Raw genomic sequence first — 25,074 nt, forward strand, 5'->3', positions numbered from 1 at the left:
CACAAATGTGACTCTAATTGCATTAGCTTTCTTGGAAGTTTTTCTACAAACTTTGGAGTCAACTAAACACTCCAAAGTCCTTTCCATAGAGATTACTATTACTGGTTTCTTATGTCGTGTACCAGTGTATTTGATGTTTGGAACCCAATAGCATTTCCTACTGATTCCTTTTAAATTTTATCATGTTAGTTTTGGGGGCCATCATTTTAGCTTTAAAAAAGCTTTTTCAGTACAATTCCGTTATCCAAGAAATGAACCACCCTCTTTCCCTCGCCCCAGGTTTGGGAGCTGCAGATTTCATAATCTGGCTGTTTTTGCCTTCACAGAAGATGCTAGAAATGGTTAACAGGGTGGTGCTGAGGACAAAATCCTTTACTGCAGACCTCCCTTCATATGGCACGTGATTCATTACTAACAGGAGGTAGAGTCCTGCAACCTGTGGTCACTGGGGCATCCAGGGATACTTGGGGATACTTGGGTTCATGATGCAGTCTGGGTTCCCCGCCACTGGAACCCAGCTAATGGGGAAGCTCACAGCAAGGAGCCTGGGCACTTTCCCCATCAGGACAACCCATTGACCTTGGTCAAATGCTTCCAGTTCTTTTCCCTAATGCATTGTCACAGCCAGAATGGAAGTGACAGCCTGTCCCCAGTGGTCCTGGCTGCAGCTGGTGTGCAGCCCGGATCAGGTGTCACTTTATGATTGCTACTGCAGTTCCGAAAGCACCTTCGTCCCCATCTCTGGTTTGGCATGTCCTTCCCGGCTTCTCCTTCAGCATTTTCCTGCGGCAGCATCTGCTCTGAGCTATTCTGACTCTCCCTCCTGAGAGCTAGCCAGCTGTCCATGGCAGGTGAGTCTTTGGGATGACACTGGGCCCGAAAGTTTTACATGTGTATCTGTGAGTCTGTGTGTGCTTGAGTGTGTTTGTGGAAGGGGATGGAGATAAAGAGGAGGGTGTAAGGTGACTCCAGCTGGGCTGGTTTGCGTGAAGCATGTTTGTGCACAGTCGGCAAATTTCCAACCAGTGGCATTCACGCCAGTCCTTGAAGGAAGTGGGACTGGCCCCTGCCGCCTGCCCCGTTCTGGGCAGTTGTGCGATGCAGTACTCTTGGTCCCTCTTCTGATGTTAGTGACACCCTCCAGACTGCCCTGCATTTCCTTGTACGTTCTGAAATGCTGTTTCATCCTCAGCAGCCTTTAAGGGAAGGTATGAGGCTGCAATGGATTGTGGGAGAAGCAGCAGAAGGAGGAGAGATCATGGGTCTGATGTTCATTTCAGGACAGAGTCTACTCTTTAGGTAGCATTTGTGAGCCAAGGCCTCAGACACCTACGAGGCAAGGGATACCCCTTGCCTAATCTGTAGACGTACGCTGTTCATCAACATGCATCATTTATGAAAGAACAAAGAAAGTGCTTTGAGAATTTTAAAGCTTTGTAAAACACATAAGGTATGCTTGGTGTGATCTGTAATGCTTTTATGTACCCTTGTGCATATTTCATGTACATTTACACATGCATGCGCACACACATGCTCACATGTGCACATGCACACACACGATCACATGTGCACATGCACACACTCATGCACACACGCTCACATGTGCACACACACACACATGCACACACACATGCACACACTCACGTGTGCACGTGCACACACATGCACACACATGCACACACGCTCACATGCGCACACACACTCACATGTGCACGTGCACACACATACACACATGCATGCATACATGCACTCACACATGCACTCACATACACATGCGCTCACATTACACATGCACGCGTGCGCACACAGTCACATTTTCCTCACTTCACACCTGCTGTCCTGGCCCTGAAGGACACAATCAAATGGCCTGTTATCATATATAAGTAATGTTAGCAGAGCAGCAAAGAAGGGTAGGAAAGCACCCAGTGTCTGCATGGGCTGCTCAGAATCTCTTCTCATAGGCTCTCAGTTCTATTCCCTTACCTGTCCCAGCACCCACACTGTGTGAGGGACATCTCTGCACCCGGGCACCCACTCTAGAATGCACGTCCTCTGGCTGGCTGCCCCTCCCCTAGCGAAACAACAGTGATAGATATGACCATGTGCTCATCCAGGAAGACCAGGCTGCTACACACAGTTTTGTTCTTCCTGGGGAATGCAACCTGTGCTTTGTATCCATTTATGTGCAGTTCCTCCAAATTCTTTCAATTCTCTCAAACCTGCCTGACATGGAAGGGAACCGTCCTTTTCCTGCCCAGCGGCACGGGCTGGCAGTGCTCACTGTCACAAGTGGTTACTTTAAATATGAAGAAGGTAAGAGTGGCCCTGACCAATGGCAGTGCCCGCAGCCAGCACCAGAACGCATCTGCCAGCTGTTCCCAGGCCCAGCTTGTCGCTTCTCCTGGCAGGAACTCCCCAACTTTGGACAATGTGTTTACGAATCGAGGGCTCTCTGGCATCTCTTAATTCATTTGATCCTCACAGCACCTTCGTAAAGTCTGTAAGGCAAGGGCTTTACTATTCTCACTTTAGAGGTGATATTGTGTTTCCTGGCACCCTGACCATGTCCAGAATACTTTTTAAATTCCTATAAATTATTAAGAAAAAGATAACCAATAAAAACTAGTCCAAAAACATTAGTGGATACTTCACAAAAGATGACACCATGACATCAAACAGCTCAACATCCTTGTTCGTTGAGGAAATAGAAAATAAAACCATAACATATTACAACACCCCTGATTCCCACCCGCATCCTTGAATGGCTAGAAAAAGGTGGCGGGAACACCAAGTATAGAATATAGAACAATAAGGACTCTCACACTCTGGTGAGCATAGCTAAGCAGATCATGTATTCTATCCTAGATGTATACCAGCAGGAATGAGTTTATATATACATTGAAAGGCACGCATGACAATGTTTATAGCAGTATTATTTTTAATATCTCAAAATTGCCATGAAAATAAATGAATTACTGTTCTATGCAACAACTTGGAGGAATTTCACAAACATAATGTTGACTGAAATAAGTCACTGGCAAAATCATATACATATATGATTCTATGTACAGGCGTCCCCCTTATCCACGAGGGATGTGTTCCAAGACTCCAGTGGGTGCCTGAAACCATGCACAACACCAAACCACTTTCTTCAGCTCTGAGAAATGTGACAGCAGCTTTTTCATCAGCAGACACTATCTCTGTAGCCATTTTGATTATTTTTCAGTCCAAACCTGTTCATGAATCTATGGAACCATCCCTCACTTGCAGCAAATGGCTTGGTGTCACTCGTTTCAGGGGGTCCTTTGCTGCAGGCTTCGTATGGGCTCAGTGCTTTCTGACACAACACATTGATTGGAGCACATTCTCTGTTCATGTCTTCCACCCACACTTTAATGCCTGTTTCATTTTAACTAAGCATTTATCATGCACTGTGCTCATAACTTTTGCAGTTTAAGGTGTGACAGCAAAAGTAGGATGAATTTCTTTTCCTTTCTTCATAATTTCATGGGTAGAAGACTCGTTCTTACTGAAGTTCTTAGCACCCTGAGCATACGATTTTGTTTCTCTCCTTAAGCCGAGAACTTGCACCTTTTCACTTCAAGGAAACACTTCACAGCTTCCGCATTGCCCTCCTCACTCCTCTTGTGCTTTGGGGCCGTCATTAAGTAAAATAAGGGCGACTTGAGCACAAGTACTGCGACAGTCCTTCTGCGCACCTAGAGCCACTGCATGACCAATAGGTGGGGACCCACTGGACAAACGAATGATACAGTCCTGGCAGGACAGAGCAGAATGGCTTGAGATTTCACCAGGATACTCAGAACAATTTAAAACTTTTGAGTTGCTTATTTCTGGAATTTTCCATCTAATATTTTCAGACCACAGCTGACCACGGGTAACTGAAACCGCAGAAAGTGCAACTGTGGATTAGGGGTGGGCAGTACTGTATATAAAGTTCAAAAATAGTCCCCCCTTATCTGTGCTATTAAAAGGTGGAATATAAGTTGCTGTTAAGCAGAAGTGAATAACTGCGCACTTACAATTTGTGCACCTTTCTGCATCAATGTTTTACTTCAATTAAAATTAAAATCTTATTTAAAAATAAGCTATGAATTTACGAGCAATCAGCAGAAGCTCTTAATAATCTAACAAATCAAGAGTGCTGTCTGTTTCCTTGAAGATTTTTTTCAATTGCTTCTATGCCTAGAATGTTAACCCTGAATATTAGATTATTTGATACTATTTTCTTCTAGCTTTCTATTTCAATATTTATATCAAATCTTCACACTAGTGTATGGTATGGTAAGAATCTAAATTGCTTTTCCCCAAAATTATTTATTTGTTATCTCCATGAAATTTATTAACAAATTGTCTCCTTACTTTTAAAAATTCTGTATACAAAAGAGGTATATATTCTGTCCCAATAAGTTATTTGTATATCCTTGTACTAGTACACTTTAATAATAATTGCGTTGTAATGTGCTTATAGCTTATTGTCCTCTGTCAATTTTTAAAAATTTCCCCCAGAATTGTCTCCATGTCCTTTCATATTGATTGTTCTGATAAATTCAGAATTGCTTGTTTGTGACACAAGAAGAGAAGAGAACTCTACTAATATCACATAACCAGGTAAATTCATTTGGAGAAATTGTTATTATAATCCTTAACCTTCTCGTGCCCCTAAATGTTTTCAACATTTGCTGATGTCAGTCACCACCCCTTTGATAGAAAAGGAGTCAGGAGATCTAAATTTTAGTCCTCGTTCTCCCACTAAATACTGTGTGACATTGAGACTATCATTTTACCATAGGGATATTATATTTCTCCTTTTCTGAACTGATTTTTCATAACTTTTACTCATTTTTGGAAAGAGTGCTTTTGTTGATTTATAACATCTACTTACATGTTAAGGGTATTACTTCTTTATCTCTCTTACATACTTACAAGTCATTTTCTTAATTTGTAATTTTCCTTTAAGTTTGATATTATCATCTTGTTATTTGCCTTTATGTAGAGAGTGTTGAGTTCCCTTTTTTTAGTTTTATCAGGGTTTAATTACATATAATGACATATGATTTCTAACAAATCTGTATACAGGTTCCATCAAGATAAAAGACACTCCACCATCCCCAAAAGATCCCTTATGAAGCTTCCTAGCCAATCCCCACCCCACTGGAAGCAACCACTGTTCTGCTTATTTCACCATCGACTCGCTTTGCCTTTCCTAGAACATCAGATGTATAGAATCGTATATAGTTAATTCTCATTTTTTGTGGTATCTGTAAGAGGCTAGAGTAGGGTAGTTTTGTCTAAAAGTGTTCTTTCTGGATAGTTTCTCCTTTTCTTGGTCCCATGGCAAGAGCGAGCAAATTTTCTTGGGGCTCACTCCTTTCGTCTCTTCTTGTTTGGTGTTTCCACATTACTTACTTCCCCAGCACCCAGTCTGGACTATATAAGTCAAAAAGAACACCCAAGAATTCACCGCATGTCATTTCAGGGGTCCTGAGGTCTCTAGCTGATCTGTTTTCTTCTCCTCTTCATCTTTCAGTCTTCTTATGTTTTTATATATATATATAATACTCAGGTTGTTTTTCTTTTCTTTTGTTTTCTTATTTTTTTCCTGGGCTTATAGGTTGACAGTTTTTTGTTTTGTTTTGTTTTTCCTTACAGTGGAAATATCTCATTCCATTGTCTTCTGACTTGTCCCATTTCTGATGAAAAGTCAATAGTAATTCTTAATGTTTCTCAAATTTGTGTAGTATGTCCTTTTTCACTCTGGTTACTTTTAATACTTTATTTTTATCATTGGTTTTCAGCAATTTGATTATGATGTGCTTTAGCGTGGATTTATTTACATTTCTCTTGTTTGAGTTTTTTGATCTTCCTGCATCTTTCATCAAAATTGGAATATAAGTAATCATCATCTCTTCAAATAGTTTTTCTCTCCCATGCCTCTCTCCTCTACTTCTGTACTCTAATTACATGTATTTTAACCTGATTACTATTACCCTAAAGTTTAATGAGGCACTATTTATTTTTTCCCAGCATTTTTTTTCAGTTTGTGCCTTAGTTTGGACAGTTTTCTTTGCCTTGAATTTAAATTAACTCTTTTTTTTTTTTTTCCTTTGGTTGTGTCTAATCTGCTATTAGGTCTCTGAAGTAAATTTTTTGTTTTAAATATTGCATTACGTACTTCTAAAATTTCCGTTTTTATAGGTCCTATTTCTCTATTGAATGTTCTTATTTCTTTCCTCATTATGTTTATATTTTCATCTAACTCCTTTAGCATATTTGTAATAGTGGTTTTTTAAAATTATTTTTTTCAGTTACAGTTGACATTCAATATTATTTTGTATTACTTTCAGGTGCACAGTATAGTGGTTAGACATTGGTATAATTTATGAAGTGATTAGTCTAGTAACTACCTAGCACTATACATGGCTGTTGCAACGTTACTGACTATATTCTCTATGCTGTACTTTACATCCCCGTGACTATTTTGTAAGCACCAATTTGTACTTAATCCCTTCACCTAATTCACCCAGCTCCCCAACCCCCTCTCATCTGGTAACCATCAGTTTGTTCTCTGTATCTATGATTTTGTTTCTGTTTTGTTTGTTCATGTATTTTGTTCTTTATATTCCATATGTAAGTGAGATCACATGGTATTTGTCTTTCTCAGTGTGACTTATTTCACTTGGCATAATACCCTCTAGGTCCATCCACGTTGTCACAAATAGTAAGATTTCATTATTTTTTATGGCTGAGTAATATTACATTGTGTGTAAGTACCACTTCTTTATTCATTAGTCTATTGATGGGTAATAGTGGTTTTAAAGTACGTGTCTGTTAATTCTATCATCTCTATGTTTCAAGATAATTTTCATTATCAGATTTTTCTCCTGATTATTTTTCACAATTGTCTGTTTTTTCAACATACATATCTGGTGGATTTTTGTTATATTGTGGGTATGATGGATGCTCTGTAATTTGGTATCTAGATTTTGTTGTCTTCCTTAATACACTGTTAACTTTTGTTCTGGAAGTCTGTTAGTTTACTTGCAGATAAGCTTCATCCTATTAATGAGTGTTTAAAAAGCTTTGTTAGGGTGGGTATAGGTTAGTTTCTTTTCTAGGGCTAGACTAGTCGTCAATGACATGGTCTTGCTGGGGTCGCTATTGAAAACTCAGAGGATTCCATGAGGTTTCTACGCTCTGGCTGAAAGTCGTGACTGTCTTCCTGCTTGTGCAAACTCTGGTGTCTTCCGGGTAGATGTTCTTCTTCCAATAATTGTCCTTCTCTAGTGGTTGTTATTTGCTAGAACTAGTGGTTTCTTGCTCTGTACATGAAAGCTTAGCATTTGGCCAAAGCTTCAGGAGTACCCTTACAGGTTTGCTGAAGTTTATTCTTTCCACTGATACCTTCTCTTCTGTACCCTGCTCTGCAAATTTGTGCTGGTTCAGTACCCCCATATTCTAATGTCTGTCTTCTCAGCTTAGTGAAGTCACTCTGCTCTGTGCGGACTTTTCTCCGTTTACTGCCATCCAGAAAAGTGCCTTCAGAGGCAAGTTGAAGTGACTGGGGGGCTCAGTTTTTTCCCCTTCTACCAAACCATACACCCGTGCTTCCTGCTGCCCAGTGTCTAAAAAACAGGCATTTCATAATATTTTTCATATATTATAAATGACAGGAGAGATAGTCTCTTTATTAGTTACAATCATTTTAGAAAAGTTTTACAGTGCCTACCAAAAGCTACAAAAACTGTTCCTCTCCTGAGCAGATAAAATATTTCTAAGAATGTGTATTAAATAAATCATCCAATATAGAAACAATATACAAACATCAAGATATTATCATAGCATTATCAATGATAGCAAATTAAAATTGGGAGCAACCCAAGTAACTAAAACACAAAAGTAGTTACATGATAGGTTAACTAGCTTAGTGAAATACTATGTGGTCTTACAACTATGATTTCACAAGCTTTGAAATCACATGAAAAATGTGTATAACGTAATATTCAACGAGGAGAGGAGTACTATTTGTACACTATGATTATAACTACAAAGGCATCTACAGATGACAAATGTCTCAAAACGTTTGCAAATTAAAGTTAGTGTGCTAAGGTGGTGGGACTTAGAAGATTTTCTCTCATTTAATTTCAAATATTTTATTAAGAGGAACAGATGTTTTCCTAAATTACTTTAAGTTGCAGAAGTTGACAAAGGGTTTAGTCATATCTGGGTTCAACACTGAAGAGATCAGGGTTCTGAAATCAAAGGGAAGAATTACAAAATTTCATTCATAAGGTAAGTCGTGGAGATTTAAGGATGAGCCATCAAAACCTACTGTGTTGACCCGAAAATAAGACCTACCCGGAAAATAAGCCGCAGTTAAGATCGTCAGCCAGACGGACGCATTTAGTAAATTATGATGATGTTCCAGAAGAAGATGACATGACTGTGATTGAATAAATGTAGGTTGTTGTACATGAAAAAATAAGACATCCCCTGAAAATATGCCCTAATGTGTCTTTTGGAGCAAAAATTAATATAAGAGCAGGTCTTATTATCGGGGAAATACTGTATAAGACACGCTCTTATTTTCGGGGATACAGGGTAGGAGCCTTTGAGAAAGACAAATCCCAGATGGAGCCCAGGTGTATGGGCTCCACGTGGTTTCGTCATGGACTAGTCACATTTGTTGTTGTGTTTATTAATTTATTTTCTTCTTATTCAGAATTCACAATGGGGAAGTAGGGGAAGGTGGAGCACATGAAAGGGAAGCTACAGAGCCTTAAAGAATATGTTGAGTTAAAGCCAGGCAGGGACTAAGAGGCAGGGTGGCTGCGACGCTCACCGAAGGTAGTGCCGCAGGGAACCCTTTCACAGGCCCATGTGATCCCAGAAAAGTGTTCAGTCATTCCTGACAGATAAGAAAGTTCACATAGCCACACCCACACATTGCTCTGTGATTTCCTCTCCACGGAAAGACACCCTTCGGCATTATCAGTTTCTACAGCTTTTTAGTACCCACTGGAATTATTTAAACATTCCCTACTCTTGTTTCCAAACATGGTTTGGGAGAGCACTGTCTTTTAGCAAAGGTTGTAGGATTATGGGTAATGTTACAAAGTACCAAGAAGAAAATGGATCCTGGAGAAAATAGGCAAAATAATCAATGTAGGGATCAGCAGTAATGCACACAATCAAATTTTCTAGAGCATGAGTTAAGCAAGTTTGCAAGTGTGTATTAATGTTGGATTGAAGTAAATTGTGCTTGTATGAAGTAGCCCATTGTCACTGTTTCAGAGGTGCCTCGTTGTCTAACTAGCTATTAAGATCAGCTCAACTCAGAATCATGGGCCACCATTTCTGTGCCAAAGTGGGATGTGGGAGGGGTTAGGGGGTGGAGGGCGGAGGCTTCTCCTCCGTCTATTGGCTCTCTTACACTCTTCTCAGCAATCTTTATTCCCCACATTTCAGATTTTTATTACCCTCAGAATATGCCAATCCTGCCTCTAATTCTCTTCTAAGTATCTGATAGCAGGATAATGTCTTATAAGTACTGTGGGCGCAGAGCCCCAGAGAGTAGTTTCCAGGCTCTCGGCCTCACATGGACAGGTGCTGGCTCAGGTAGTAAATGGCCGTCAACTGTGATTGGATGGCCATCAGCTGTGGCTAGTTGGCCGTCAGCTGTAACCAGTGAGCCATTGGCCGCTAATATAACTGCTGTGGCTACGCTAGCAGAAAGAGATTGCTGCTAGAAAATGGGGGCTAGCAAGAAGATGGCGGCTGGGCTGGCAAGCGCGGATGGCAGTTTGCGGACAGTGTGGATCCAGCCTCCAGTGAGAGTATAGTGCCGCCAGCGAGAATATAGTGGTATGACTCCCCTACCTATGGCTCCGTGGGTGTTCCTTTTTGGCCTCACCATATCTTGCGTTCTTGTGTGGTGAGTGGGAGCAGAGACCCTGCAGGCCTCCCTGCACGACAGTACCTTATAAGTAATGACAAGCAGAAGACTTGCATTTTTAAATTGATTTAAATAAAGTACAAAATCAATCTTTGTTCATAATAGGAAAATTGGAAAGTATGATAAGCAAAAAGAAAAAAGATATGTAATTCAGAAGTAAATTTTAACATCTACCTAATTGGAAGACTCTTTCTAAAGCAAAAGCAGGGTCATGCTTCTGTAACTTTCTTTTTAACACTATATCCTGACTATCTTCCCATGTCAAATAACAGACATATCCGTTGTTACAATATTCAAAGCTTTCCTGGTATGTTATTGAATGGATGCAGTGTACTTCATACAACCAACAGCCTATGGTGAGTCATTAAACTGCCTCTCGTTTATCTTCTATCTGAACTACTGGATGCACAACTTTTTACCTCATCTTCTTCCTAAGTGACATTAGAGACTGAATCACTAATGCTGGGATTTGGGGCACAGTACAGGAGGGTGAGAGATGACCATTTGGGTGAGAGGTTTTTCAGTAATTTAAACCTCCCTGCACTCTTGACATCAAAAAATAGGTCCCCCAAACACCCAGTCCTCTTCCTGGGTTGTGCTCAGAGCCCCAGATGGCCCACAAAGGACAAAGGGGGCCTGGCCCAGTGGCAGGTGTGCCCGCACTGCCGTCATGGCTGCAGCTCTCCTCATCTCCCTGCCTTCTTCCACACGACCTGAGCGCGCGCTTTTGTACTTACCTTCTAATGACAGTGTGGGGACAGAGCCAAGAGTGCAGTTTCTAGGCTCTCGGCCTCACGTGGAAAGGTGCTGGCTCAGGTAATAAATGGCCATCAACTGTGATTGGATGGCCATCAGCTGTGGCTAGTTGGCTGTCAGCTGTAACCAGTGAGCCATTGGCCACTAATAGAACTGCCGTGGCTACGCTAGCAGAAAATAGGGGCTAGCCAGAAGATGGTGGCTGAGCTAGCAAGAGCGGATTGCAGTTAGGATGGTGGATTGCAGCTAGCAAGTGGGGTGGGTTGGCAGAGACAGAAGTGGACAGCAGGTTGTGGATAGTGTGGCTCCTGCTTCCTGTGTCTCCAACCTAGCCGCCAGCGAGACTATAATGGCATGACCCCCTATCTATGGTTCCGTGGGTGTTCCTTTTTGGCCTCACCATGTCCTGCGTTCTTATGCAGGGAGTGGGACCAGAGACCCCACTTGACACCCTGCATGACAGAGAGCCGCGATAGCTTTCCTAAAATGTGGCTGCACAGGTTTAAGGGGAGGGGCTTCCAGTCCTTAGAGAGGCACCGTCTCGTTGGAGTCTCTAAGAAATGCATGGAAAGATAGGCTCTTGCCTTCTTTGTGCTGGGTCCTCCACACAGAGAAGGTGTGGGGACAGAGCCAGGAGTTCAGTTTCCAGACTCTTAGCCTCACGTGGAAAGGTGCTGGCTCAGGTAGTAAATGGTCATCAACTGTGATGGGATGGCCATCAGCTGTGGCTAGTTGGCCGTCAGCTGATACCAGTGAGCCATTGGCCTCTAATATAACTGCCGTGACTACACTAGCAGAAAGTGGGAGCTAGCAAGAAGATGGTGGTTGAGCTAGCAAGAGCGGATTGCAGCTTTCAAGTGAGACTGGTGCAGGATGACCCCTTGTTGGGGTGCTGGTGGATGTTTGCTTCCTGTGTCTCCAACCCAGCTGCCAGCGCAACTATAGTGGTATGACTCCCCTATCTATGGCTCCGTGGGTGTTCCTTTTTGGCCTGACCATATTCTGCGTTCTTATATGGGGAGCAGGACCAGAGACCCCGCAGGCCTCCCCTCACGACAGAAGGGGCAACATAACTTACCTGCCCCACCACCGAAAAGACTAGAGATGGTGAGCTGACTCATTAGATGTGAAGTGTAAATGAATGAAGGCACTGGAAGCCAGGATGCACCTGGCCTAGGCTTTTAGGAGACTGGGCTCCAGCTCTCCAAGGAGAGAGCATAGAAATAGACAGGGGTGGGTTGGGGTGGGAGGCGACCTCCTAAGAAACAGGGAAATCTCTTTTGGATGTGTTGCCCCTTTCTCTGGAGCTGTGTATCGTGGAAGGAATGAATCAGCCCATCCACCCATCCCCCATGCTGGCCCAGCGCAGCAAGTTTGTGAGTAAATTCCTTATTAACCTGTGATCTGTCCCAGGTGATGTGGTGGAAGGCTTTAAATCCAGATCCTCTGACTACAGGTCTTGTCCACACCATCACCTCTAGAATGGGAATCCCAATTCCCACCGTGCAGAGCTGGTAGAAGGACTAACAGTAACAATAACTAGTACTGACCGAGTGTCATGGAGTTCCCAGCTCCAGCTGTGTACTTTACATATGTGACCTCATCAGAACACGCTGTAATCCCATGTGTCCCCAGCTCCAGCTGTGTATTTTTCATACTTGACCTCATCAGAACATGATATAGCCCCACGAGTCCTCAGCTCCAGCTGTGTACTTTACATATGTGACCTCATCAGAACACGCTGTAATCCCATGTGTCCCCACCTCCAGCTGGGTAGTTTTCATACATGACCTCATTAGAATGTACTATAATCCCATGTCCAGCAGGTACTATGTCCAAGCCCTTGAACCAAGAGAGGCCATCAGACTTACAGAAAGTCACACAGCAGGTAGGAGGGGCAGCTGCAATTTTGCCTGACTCCCCAGTCCTTGCACTTGACCTTCACTCAGTGAGAGAAGGCACCTCATACAGGGCTACATGCATAGCGGGGCTAACAGCCCCCCTTTCTCGTCCAGTGCACTCACTGTTCAAACCCAGGCTTCAGCTCCTGACATTGGGGCCATACTTCGGATTGTCTGTTGATAACAGTGCTGGAGGGACAGGGGAAGAGAAGAAAGAAGGCTCCAGGGACCACTGCGTTCTCTCATCCTTATCACCTTTCCACAAACAATTGACTCCTCTTTGGTTAGTTTTCAAGGGGTTAGTTTTCTATCAGTTTGAAAACACAGACCCCCACCCCCACCCCTATGCCTGAATTTCCCTGTAGACGCTGGTCCTTCTCTGGCTTAGGAAACTCCAATAGCTCTCTACTGGCACTTCTCTGTTTGCGTTTGGAAGTTCTTTTCACTGAGATGCCAGTAAAATTATCCAAATTAATCTCCTTTTAGCCTGGAGCACACACCCTGTCCCCTGGCGGTCCCTGTGTCACGCATTCTCATTTCACCCCTAGGCCAGCACTGCTGGTGGAAACAAGCAGCAAGCTGTGAATGTAATTTAAAATTTTCTAACAACCACATTTAAAGAATGCAAACGAAATGAATGTAATTAACTGTAAGAATCTATTTTATTTAAACCAAGTATCTAATATATCATCTTTTCAAGATATAGTCATATAAGGTCATTAATGAGATATTGCACATTCGTTTTTTATAGTAAGTCTTTGAAACTTGGTATGTTTTTGCACTTTGGGTGTGTATCAGTTTGAACTAGGTACAGCTCAAGAGTCCGATGGCCTGTGTGGCTTGTGCATACTGTACCGTAGAGGGCAGTTCTCGGCCTCAGTTCAGGCTTAGTCCCCATGTGAAAATCTGTCCCTCTCCTCCAGCTGATTTAATCCTAACTGTTGCCAAAGGCCCAGCTCCAGCTGTGCTGGAAGGAAGCTTCTCCGATGCCCTGAGCTCATGCTCTTCTCCCCTTGACTGCGTGACAGTGCGCAGATTACCTGTCCACACATCCCCCTAGACGGCACCCTCTCTGCCCGTCACAGCCCACACTGCCTCCTTGCCCGTGCAGCCCAGTTTCCCAGCCTCACTTCTTTGAAGCTGACTCCGGCCAAGGTGCTCCTCTGGGCTAATCTTGCTGACTGCTCCCAGCGTCCCCTCACCTCATCAGCCCTCCTTCTCAACAATCTCTCTTGCCTTCCCCTACATGAAACCACATTCTCTTGGTTTTCTTCCTCCTATTCTGACCACTTCTTGGTATCATATGTGTCTTCTACTCTGCCATCCCTTATATTTGCTCCTTGGGATTCTGATGTACCCCCCCCCCCCTTTACTTCTCATTCCTGAGTCTCTGCTTGGACCGTTCTGTCAGTTCTTTGCGTTTCAGCTATGATATATAAGCCAGGTGTCCCCTCATCCTAAGCAACAGCTTTAACTTCAGGTCAGAAAATACAATTGCACACTTGACATCTCCTTGGATTGATCAGTTCAACCCCAGTACACACATGCACACACGCACAGAGCAAACTGTTCTTCCGTTTGTCTTCTCTGTCTGAATATATGGCACACACATCCACACTGTTGCTTTATGCAGAGTGCAAGAGTCCCCTGATCCCTCATGACCCGTTCCTGGTCCGTCAGCTGCTCACAAATGCTCTGTCTCAAATCCAGCCTCTTCTCTCCATCTTGGCCCAAAGCAATATGCCCCTGGACTTTTGCCTCCTGACTGCTCCCTTTGTTTCAAGTTCAAAGCCCTGACCAGCCCTCTTAATCCGGCCCCTGAGCCCCTCCCCACCTTCACCTCTTTCCTTCTTCTTTTCTTTCAGAACACTCCAAGCCTGTGGACTTTCTGTTAACAGTGTGTTATAGCATGATTTATGATAAATGAGAATCCTCTTAATTTCAAAATAGTGGAAATTCACTGCTTCTTGGAAAACTAAAGTGCCAGCCCTCAGAATTGGCAACAGAGCCCTGGGCAGCCTCTGGTTTGTTTCCATGTGCTTCTGGGAGACCCTGAGGGTAGAAATAAAACAGTGGAAGAGATTTTAAATGCATTTCCAGTATTTTAGGCAGGATTACAATTCATACTATTCCCCAGATTATATTAAGTTTTTCTTTTTTTCCCCCCAAATCTCTAGAGACGGCTCCTCCATAACCACTCTTAATTTCTTTTCACCTTTTCAACCAGGATCTTCTTTCTAATTCTTAACTCTAGACACTTCAGCTTTAGTTGAGCTTCATCAGAAGCTGAGGTCACAGGAAGCCCTGCTGACTGTCCCTCTTGGAGCCCCCGCCCCCCCCCCACACACACCATACTCCCCTGACCTATCTTCAAGCAAGCTTTGGGGAACATGCTCAGCTCGGCAGGAACCCTTTACTTGGGTGAGTACCGAGCCAAAGCTGGAGGAGCACAGCGATGGCAGGTAACTCAGAGGCTTTTTCGTCTCCTCCTCCTGGACTAGATGGCTGGACAAGAGACCCTCAGTGCTCCGTGGTTCTGCAGAGCCCATGCCTCCATTGCTCAGCTGGGCACGGGAGACTCAGCATCACCAGGGCTCTCACCAAAACAAGCCTTGCCGGGTCCACACTGACTCTGGGCCATCACTCAACCTACATGGGACAGCTCCCGACAGCAATAAAATAAAAGGTACAGGGATTCCTGCTGCCTCCCAGGCAGACACCAAAGGGCACCTGGTGCAGACAAGCCTTCCCTTTTCTTCCCAGGGCAGGCAGCTCGGGGGCTGTTCTCAGTATTGATCACCTGGGGCTCTGACACCAACGTGCAGCCATTAAAGGTCTTATCCCACCTGTCGTTTCCCATAAAAGATAAAATAGAAGAGAATAGATGAGCTGTGCCTGTGTGTGTGCTGGGGAGGTGGGTTACATTGATTTAATTATAATACCGCCCTCTATGTTGGGTATAAGAACATCTGACACACTCATATACATTTGCAAGATTTTGTTTCTCAATGAATAAGAAAATGCTCATAATATTTCTTGGAAAATCAGGAACATTTAGTGCCTAACAAATAATAGAGTCTTGAAAGAGTGAACAGACCTTATAAAATAAAAAATAAAAGCAGTTCTTTCCCCCTGTTTTCTTGCAGTGACGAGCACTCCACACTCTCAAGCCACTTATGTCTGGGTCCAGAGTCAGCATTTGTCAGGACAAGTCTGGACCCACTACCAACCTTGGCAATATTTATAAACTTTGGAGATCCTCATTTCACTCACTTAGAGAATTTTTATTTACCTGAATCTTTACAGCAAACTCTGGAAATTTTTATTGTTGTATGGAACTTGGTGTAGTCTCTTTCAGCAGTATATATAACAAAGGGTTGCCTAAATCTACATTTTTCAGACCACAGCTTGGAGACTGGAGGGCGATCTGCCGGTATGTCTGGGAAAATCAAATGAGCAGCCTGAACACATGCCCCCCTCTGGGCAATTCCATTTTGCTCAAAGAATGGGGGTAGATTTTAATTTTGTGCAAACAAAACACTTGAAAGGCATGGTATGTGCCTCTTCAGGCAACCCCGGGTGAAGACATTGATGGTATAAAAGTTAGAGAAGAGAACTTAAAAAGAACCTTCACGGGTGGGGGGTGGGAGATGAGGGTAAGGGGGATGGAATATATGGTGATGGAAAGAGAACTGACTCTGGGTGATGAACACACAATGGGATTTATAGATGATGTAATACAGCATTGTACACCTGAAATCTATGTAATTTTACTAACAATTGTCACCCCAATAAATTTAATAAATAAATAAAAAAAGAACCTTCACCTTTGGGGTGTGTTTGAGAGCAGGATGGCGGTGGGGGTGGTGGTGGTGAGGAGACTTAGTTTGAGGGAAAGATGTCACAGTTTGAGTTTTCTTTTCTTTGACGTTTGAGACTTGCAGATTAGTGCAGATAGAATTCTAGACTTATTCTAAAAGGATTTAGAAAAATAAGAATTTTTTTAGAAGAGGAAACATAAGAAGAACCCGTAAGACCTCATGGTAAACACTTGATTCATAAGAAGATCCAGAAAGGTCAAAAAATGTACAGTGCCCTTTTCCATTTTCCCTATCCAACCCCAAATTTGTGTCACGAAATACCAGAGATGGAATCACAGAAGGTAGGGATTCATGTTTTGTGTTCATAAGCCAGCACCCCCGCCCCCAACCATGTGACCTCCTCAGAGGTAAGTAGCAGGGTGTCACCTCCCTTTAGGTGACTGAGCTTCCTTTTTCCCATCTGCAAAACAGTTCCCATTCTTCCTAAGTGTGACATTGTGATGATAAATTTCCATATATCAACACAGTCAGTTGGAGTTTTATATTTCCCCACTCCAGGGTAGAAGCTTCATGCTGAAGACAAAACTTAAAAGACTATTTTGATGTCTTATTACTTCCATGATTTTTCAAAGATAACAGTTGCCCAGAAACATGCTGGTTTCCAGCTGCTCTCTCTCAGTCCCATTCACAGGCCACACTGCATTAAATATTCACGTTCAATAAAGATGGCTTCACAGCATTATCCTGTTTCATATTTTAACAAGGATAAAACACAAAGTTTGAGCTGGGAGCTGTATTACAATTTTGACAGCAGCGGCTCTGCCCATGTGCGTTTACTTCCCTCGTCCTTCCTTTTCTCCAGAGGAAGTTTCCTTCAAGATTTTCAGCTGGCAGATTTATTCCTTGTCACGATTCAGGGATTATCTGCTGGACAGTCTTGCTCTTTTTCTGATACCAGTGACTGAAAAGAGCAGCTCCTTTGGTTTTAAGGGACACGCACAGCGTGACCGTCACGCCCGCACCACGCACAACCTGCAGCAGCACAGGGGTAATTCCTGTCACTCAAGAAAAGATGCCTTTTCAGGGAGTTAATATAGAAATATCAGATTGCTGACTGTCTTTTCAGGCTATTTTTCACCAGATGCTTTGTGGATGTGAGGGGATTAGTGGGATTCTCTAGTCCAATAAACTGTTATCTCAAAAGACTGTTTCTGATGGAGCATTACAGTGACATGCCATTGTGTTTTAATTTTCATGCAAAGCACTTCTGAAAAGTGATTCTTGTCACAAGGAGATAGATGAAGACCCTAATGTCAGAGATAATTTGACACCTTTATCGTCATTTTTCAATTATCTGCTTCTCCCTCTCTCCCTATTTTTCCTCTCTCCACACCATTTTCTCCATTCTTTCCTTTTATTCTCTTTCTCCCCTCCAAGTCTCTTTCCCTCCATTTTTTCATTTGATCCTATTTCTACTTCTCTTTATAGTTCCCATTCCCTCTCATAGTTCTATACTCTGTCAAAGCCCTAGGCTGCCAATAAGAACCTGGCTTGTTGGATGTCACAAAAAATGGGGTCTGATATAATGGGATGGTTCCACATTTTAACAATCACCTTGATTTGTACTGTAGGACGGACATTGCATTGCAGTGGTTCTCCACCAGTTCTTACGTCTGGATATAATTGTAGCAATATCCTAGGTAAAACTCTAAGGAGAGCAAAAGCAAAGCTTTATTAAGCACATAATATTTACAAATTTAAGAAAAATACCTACTTATTAGGGGAACAAACTTTTAAAAAATCCTATACAAACCAGAGATAGGCTAATGACTTTATATTCTTATTTTTTATTCAAGCAAGTCTCAGTATAACATTTTATAGCTGAGTTATAATTATTATTTTTAAAATTGTAGTAAATCGAACTATGAAAAATTCTACAAGTTAGTATTTTAACTATGTAATATGGTATTTCCCTTAAAATAGTACAGTTTTGGATTTTTACTGTGTTAGTTTGCTGCTTGGATATCCCATCCCTCAAAGGCATGAATACTGACCTCGATCCAAACAAACCGAACGGTTAAGGATAAATTCAATAGGAAAGAATAAAAGAAGTAGTGTCACTTCTGCAAAGAAAAAAAATACATGAATGATCGAATATGATGTCTCAGTGATATTTCAATTTGGCCAATACTTACTGAGAATCTCCCATGAGTTCGGGCTGTGCCAGGTACCCAGGGGAACTGGATTCAGCCTCCACTATTGAGAAGTTCAAGTCTATGGAGGTGTTATGGACTGAATTGTGTCTCTCAAAATTCATGTTGAAGTCCTGAACCCCGGTACCCCAGAATGTGACCCTATTTGGAGATAGAGTTTTCCAGGGGTTGGTTAAATTAGGATGAGTTCTATTCCACTATGACTGTCCTTATAAGAAGAGGAGCTCAGGACGCAGACACGCACAGAGGGAAGAGCGTGTGAAGACACAGGGAGAAGACGGCCGTCGGTACGTCAAGGAGAGAGGCCTCAGGAGGAGCCAGCCCTGCCGACACCTTGATCTTGGACTTCCAGCCTGCAGAGCTGTCAAACCATACATTTCTGTTGTTTAAGCCGCCAAGTCTGTGGTCCTTTGTTATGGTGGCCCTAGCATACCACTAAGGTGGGGTCCAGAATGAGAGGTTAGTGACGATATGAGGTGATAATGAGCTGTTAGTTCTGGGGTTGAAGCTTTCCTGATGATGAGGGCTTTGAGGTACTGGAAGTAGATGCCAAGTGTGATTATAGATTTACATTTCTGAACATGTTAAGGAAAACCCATAACAGTACACGAGGCAGGTGGCAGCTGTGTGCACAGGGTCTTGTGTGATACCCGTGCCTCCTCCGTGGGGTTCATGGTAGCTTAGATTTGGCAGGCCTTGCTACCTTTTCTAACCTGGATGATCTTTTTCTTTTCACTCTAAACAGCCCATCAAGCCGTGAGATTCCACCGTTTGGCCCATCCAGCCTGTGAAAGATGGCAGGGGCCAGTCAGGGCTAGCCAGTCCTGTGTCTGCCCAGGGGCCATGTGGGCCAGCGTAATCCTATAGTCTGGGTCAAAGAGAAGAGCGTCTCTTACCTCAAACTGCTGTGTGGGGAACAGCAAACCACCAAATCATGTCCACAGGGCAGTGTCCAGGCTTACAGCTAGAGACACATGGCACAAAAGGACCTACAGAGCTAGGTGTGTGGGGGAGTGGGAAGGAAGGGAGTTGGGGAATTTATTAACCAAGAGATTCTGAGAGAGAGGCAGGATGAGACAACGTTATAGGAGATCAGAACGAGAGTGAGGAAGGTTTGGAAAAATCCCTGAGGTTGGATGACCGGTCTTTTCTTGTTCTGGTGGCACATTGTGTGAGTGAGTGAGGTTCATTCAAAAGGGTTGGGATCAAGTAGGCAGCCTGTCCTCCTGTGTGCACTTTTCATACTCTCCTGGTAATTTCACCCAGAGTTCTGGTATGGGTTGCATTGTGTACCCCCCACACACACACAAATTTAAGTGTTGAAGTCCTAACACCCAATACCTCAGAATGTGACCTTATTTGCAGATATAAATAGTTCAGGTGAGGTCATATTGGAGTGGAGTTTGTCCCCAATCCAACAGTAGTAGTGTTCTTATAAAAAAGGGGCATTTGGTCCCAGAGGTTCATGCAAGGAGAACGTCATGTTAAGATAAAGCCAGACATGAGGGTGATGTGTCTACAGCCAAGGAATGCCAAAGATTTTATAGTGAAAAGTTAAAAACATACAGAAAGCTATAGAAAATAATGAAATGAAAACCCTGTATCCACCGTCCAACTTCATCTGCCATATTTACTTTAAGGTATTTTCTTAAGTAATAAACTATTATGATATTATATACATAGATATAGTCGAAGCCCCCTCTTTACCCTTTGCAGATCCCATGTCACATCTTTCTTCTCAGAGGTAACAGAATTTGGTATTTGTCTTTTCCATGCAGTTTTTATATTATCATTATGTATGAAATTATCAAAAATAATTTGGAATGGTTTGTTTTATTCTAAACTTTATATAGATGGTGTCATACAGTATTTGATATTTTGTAACTAGATTTTTACACTTCTCATCATTTTGGAGTTACCCATGTTTACATCTTTAACCCTGCTAATCATTTTCATTGCTGAATTAGCCCTCCATTGTATGCGTGTATGATAATTTATTTATGCAATATATAGAGTCTGGGCATTTAGATTGTCTCCAAAGTTTTTCAATTGAAAACAGTGCTGTCATAAACAGTTTGTGCATGTCTCCTTGCATACGTGTGCAAACATTTATCTCTGTCATCTACATAGCAGTGCAACTGCTGGGATGAAGGATATTCACATTTCAACTTTACTAACTTTGTGCCAATTCATGGGCTTTGGCCAATGGCGTGATGGATGATCAGGAAGGGGCATGATCGGATAATTGATGACAAGAAAATTTGGGAAAGAGGTATGTGAATAGATCTCTCTGACTGGTCAAAAAATGAAGATATTGTCCCTTGTGAATGTTCACCAAGAGTGACCTCAGCAGGGAAGAATTTTAACCATCAAGAAGATAGGATGGCATATTCTGTGGATACCAGTTGGCTTCCTTCCACAATCATCCCTCTTATTGCCCAGTGGGCTCATGAGCGAAGTGATCATGGTGGTGGGGACAGAGGTGATGTATGGTTCAGCAATAAGGACTTCCACGCACCAAGGCTGACCTGGCTTCAGCCAGGGCTCAGTGCCCCATCTGCCAGCAGCAGAGACCAACACCGAGTCCCCCATATGGCACCATTCTGTAGGGTCATCAGCCTGATGGCAGGTTGGTTATACTGAGTTGCTTCCATCATGGAAGGGGCAGCATTTTGTTCTTACAGGAATAGACATTTCCTCTGGGTACACATTTGTCTTTCCTACACATACGGCTTCTGCCACAACTGCCATTTGTGGACTTACAGAATGTCTTTTCCACCATAATGTATTCCACACAGAACCGCTTCTGATCACTGCCCCTGCTCATGGATTCCAATGGTCTTACCATCTCCCCACCATTCTGAAGCAGTGGCTTTAACAGAATGGTGGAATGGCTTTGAGGACTCAGTTACAGTGCCAGCTGGATAGCAATATCTTGTAGAGCTGGGGCGAGGCTCTCCAGGAGGCTGTACATGCTCTGAATCACTGTCCAATATAAGGTGTTGTTTCTCCCATAGCCAGGATTCAGGGTTCAGGAACCAATGAGTGGAAATTTAGGTGGCATTACTTATAATTACCCCCCAGTGATACACAGGAAGCAAATTATCTTTGCTTCCTGTCTCCATGAATTTATGTTCTGCTGGCCTAGAGGTCTTAGTTCCAAAAAACTTTTGTCCTTTTTTTTCTATTAGGTTTGTTCAAAGGGAGGAATGCATCCATCAAGGAGACAATGATTCCATTGATCTGGAAGGTACGACTCACCAGCTACTCTGGGCTCCTTATGCGTCTGAGTCAACAGGCAAAGAAAGGAGTTACTGTGCTGGCTGGGGCGACAGGTCCTGACTCCCAAGGGGAAACTGGACTGCTAATCCCACAACGGAGGCAGGAAGAGTCTGGAATCCAGGAGATCCCATAGGGTGTCACTTAGTGTCACCACCTCCTGTGGTTAAGGCCAATGGAAACTACAGCAACCCAATCCAGGCAGGACTAGCAGTGGCCCAGACCTCCCAGGAATGAAGGTTTGGGTCACCCATCAGTAAGGAGCCAGGACCAGGTGAGGCGCGTGCTGAAGACAAAAGGAATGCAGACAGGTAGTGGAAGAAGGTGGTTAAATATCAACTATGACCACTGAGCAGGGACATAATATATATGTGACATATATAAATGTCTAACATACAGTTTTCTTCCCTCTCTGAGTCCTTCATCCTGTAACATAAGATGGTGTTAACTTCATATTATAGTATTTAACTTATGGAATATTAAGGAGAATATGAAAACCACTCAAGGACGTTGCCTCCTCTTCTGGGAAAGGGGACAGTGTGTTTCCAGTTGTACATAGGACAGCTGTGTCATGTGAGGCAGAATTATAACCTTGTTATTGTATTTAATTGGAGATTAAGTATGGTACTAAATTGGGAAGGGATTGACTTGTGATGGTTAATGTACGTCAACTTGATTGGGCCACAGGTGCTCCGACATTTGGTTATATATTATTCCAGGTGTGTCTGCGAGGATGATTCTAGGTGAGACTGACATTTGAATCCGTGGACTGAGTAAAGCAGGTGGCCTCCTCAGTGTGGGTGGGCCTCTTACAATCCCCTGAAGGCATGACTAGAACAGCAGGCTGAGTAAGAAAGAGTTCTCTCTCTCTGGCTGTATGAACTGGGATATGGACGTCTCCTGCCTTCAGACTAGGACGTGTACTATCAGCTCTCCTGGTATTAAGGCCTTCAGCATTGGACGGGGACTGTGCCATCGTTCTCTTGGGCCGCCAGCCTGTCAACTGCAGATTTTCTGCTTCTCAGCCTCTGTAAAATCTCTCTCTCTCTCTCTCTCTCTCTCTCTCTCTCTCTCTCTCTCTCTCTCTCCTTTCTTCCCTCCATATATACGTAGTATCCTATTGGTTTTGTTTCTCTGGAGAACCCAGACTAATACTGGATATTGCCAAATTACTGTCCAAAGTAGGGTTGTACAAATTTGCAGGTCCACCCTCATGAGAATTCTTATTTTTCTACATTCTCATTGGCTTTCAGGTTTCTTCCTCTGTGAGGTATTTGTTTTGTCTTTTTTTTCTATTAGGCTTGTTCATTTCTTACTAGACATACATATACATATCTACATCTTAAACTAATTTTATGTCTTAAATACTTTACTAATATAATTTATATGCCTTGAATTTTATGTGTGTGTATATGTACATATATGTGTGTGTGTATATATATGTAGGTATATGTGTAGATATCTTAAACACAAATTCTTTGCCACTTTTATGAGCTGCAGTATCTTCTTATAGACTTTGACTTATCTTTTCACTTTAATTATGAAGCTTTTTTAATGTCAATAAATTTAAGCTCTGTACTGTGATCAAATATCTCATTTTTTAAATTTTATTTTAAGAACTAGTTCCATATTCAGAAGTGACAAAAATTCCCCCTATATTTTCTTCAAAAGTTTAAAGTTATGTTTCCTATTTGGTCTTTAATATATTTAGAATTGCATGGTGTGAGACAGGAAATCTAAATTTATCTTAGTCCACATGGAGAACCAATTGTCATAGCACCATTTTTGAAAAGCTCATTCTTCGCCTTTAATTTATAATGCCACCTTTATCTTACATCAGGTTTCAATGTGTGTTTACGTCAGTTTCTGGGTCCCCTGCTCTGTGACATTTGACTATTTGTACCTCACCATGTTACTGGACTCTCATATTAATTTAGATAAATTGTCCAATGTTTCTTTAGATTGTCTATGTAGGTATTTTACCTGAAAACAAGGCAACGTTTTTCTTTCTTTTCACGTCTTACTTCCTATTTCTTTCCCCCTTCTAACTGTAGCAGTCAGACCTCCAAGGACAATGCTCAATGGAAGTGTCGATAAAGGGATGTCTGTCTCCTTGACCTCTGAAGTCCAACAGTTCTGCGTGATGTTTCTATAGGTTTCTCATAGGTCTAATTTATCACTGTCAGACAGTTCTCTTCTATTCTTAGTTTGCAAAGAATTTCTATAATGAATGAGTTTTGAATTTTATCTAACACTCTACCCCTATTCTGGAGATAATTATATTGTTTTTTTCCTTTAATCCACCTAGAACATGGATTTTGTCTTGTTCACCACTTAATCTCCAGCACCGAATAACAATGCTGGCACCTAGTAACTACTCAATGCTTATTGGTTGAATAAATCAATAAAAAAAACATGATAACCTATGTTCTCGTGATTGGCAACGGAAAGACAACGTCCTTGTGTGGATGGGCAGGTGGATTACAAAGTTCGTCTCCAGCCTGAGAAGCACCTCCCCTCTGACCACTCACTCGTCACTCCTCATTATCCTGATGGCCTCCTTTTTCATCGTTCCCAAGTTGCTGAACCCAGAGCAGGCGAGGAAAGCTGCCTTTCACTTGAGTACTTAGTGCCAGGCACGAAACACACACTACCATATGCTTAATTCCCTACAGCGCAGCTACAAGGACAATCAAAACTTCTACCAGTGCAAGGGAATTGTGTATAACAAGTGACCTGCAGCCGAAGCCCCAACTCTCCATATGCCTTGAGTCCTCTTAGGACAGAAGACTTTCTCCTGGAATCTTGGTCTGTGCTTCTGAATGTCAGTTGCTTTATGAAATTGATTGCACAATTGTATGTGCATGTCTCCATATTTTTAATGTCAACATCCAATGGCAAAGGATGTTCGAAAGGATCTTCTTTCGCTGCTTTCACAATTAGCTGAAAATTATACCATATTGAACCTTATCTTTCTCATACAATTTGTTGTTATTTTCCTGTAGTTCGGATGCCATTCTGATTCTGTCCAATGTATTTTAGCAAATGTCAACTGGGTTCTCATTTCTCTGTAAGTGCAGTTCTATTTTTTCCCCCATCTCGTTCTCAAAGCTTTTACGATCTTATCT

General features: G+C 42.5%; 1 long non-coding RNA gene across 1 annotated transcript; it reads left to right on the forward strand.

The window, feature by feature from the left end:
- Positions 1-453: 453 nt before the first annotated feature.
- LOC148758172 (uncharacterized) lies at positions 454-24,916 on the forward strand. The gene is made up of 2 exons (XR_016021540.1): positions 454-851; positions 21,859-24,916. It is a non-coding gene; the product is annotated as an uncharacterized LOC148758172 (long non-coding RNA).
- Positions 24,917-25,074: the final 158 nt, after the last annotated feature.

This window comes from Rhinolophus sinicus, chromosome 6, assembly GCF_057876585.1.
Source record: "Rhinolophus sinicus isolate RSI-liver-muscle chromosome 6, RSI-T2T, whole genome shotgun sequence".
NCBI classification, from domain to species: domain Eukaryota; kingdom Metazoa; phylum Chordata; class Mammalia; order Chiroptera; family Rhinolophidae; genus Rhinolophus; species Rhinolophus sinicus.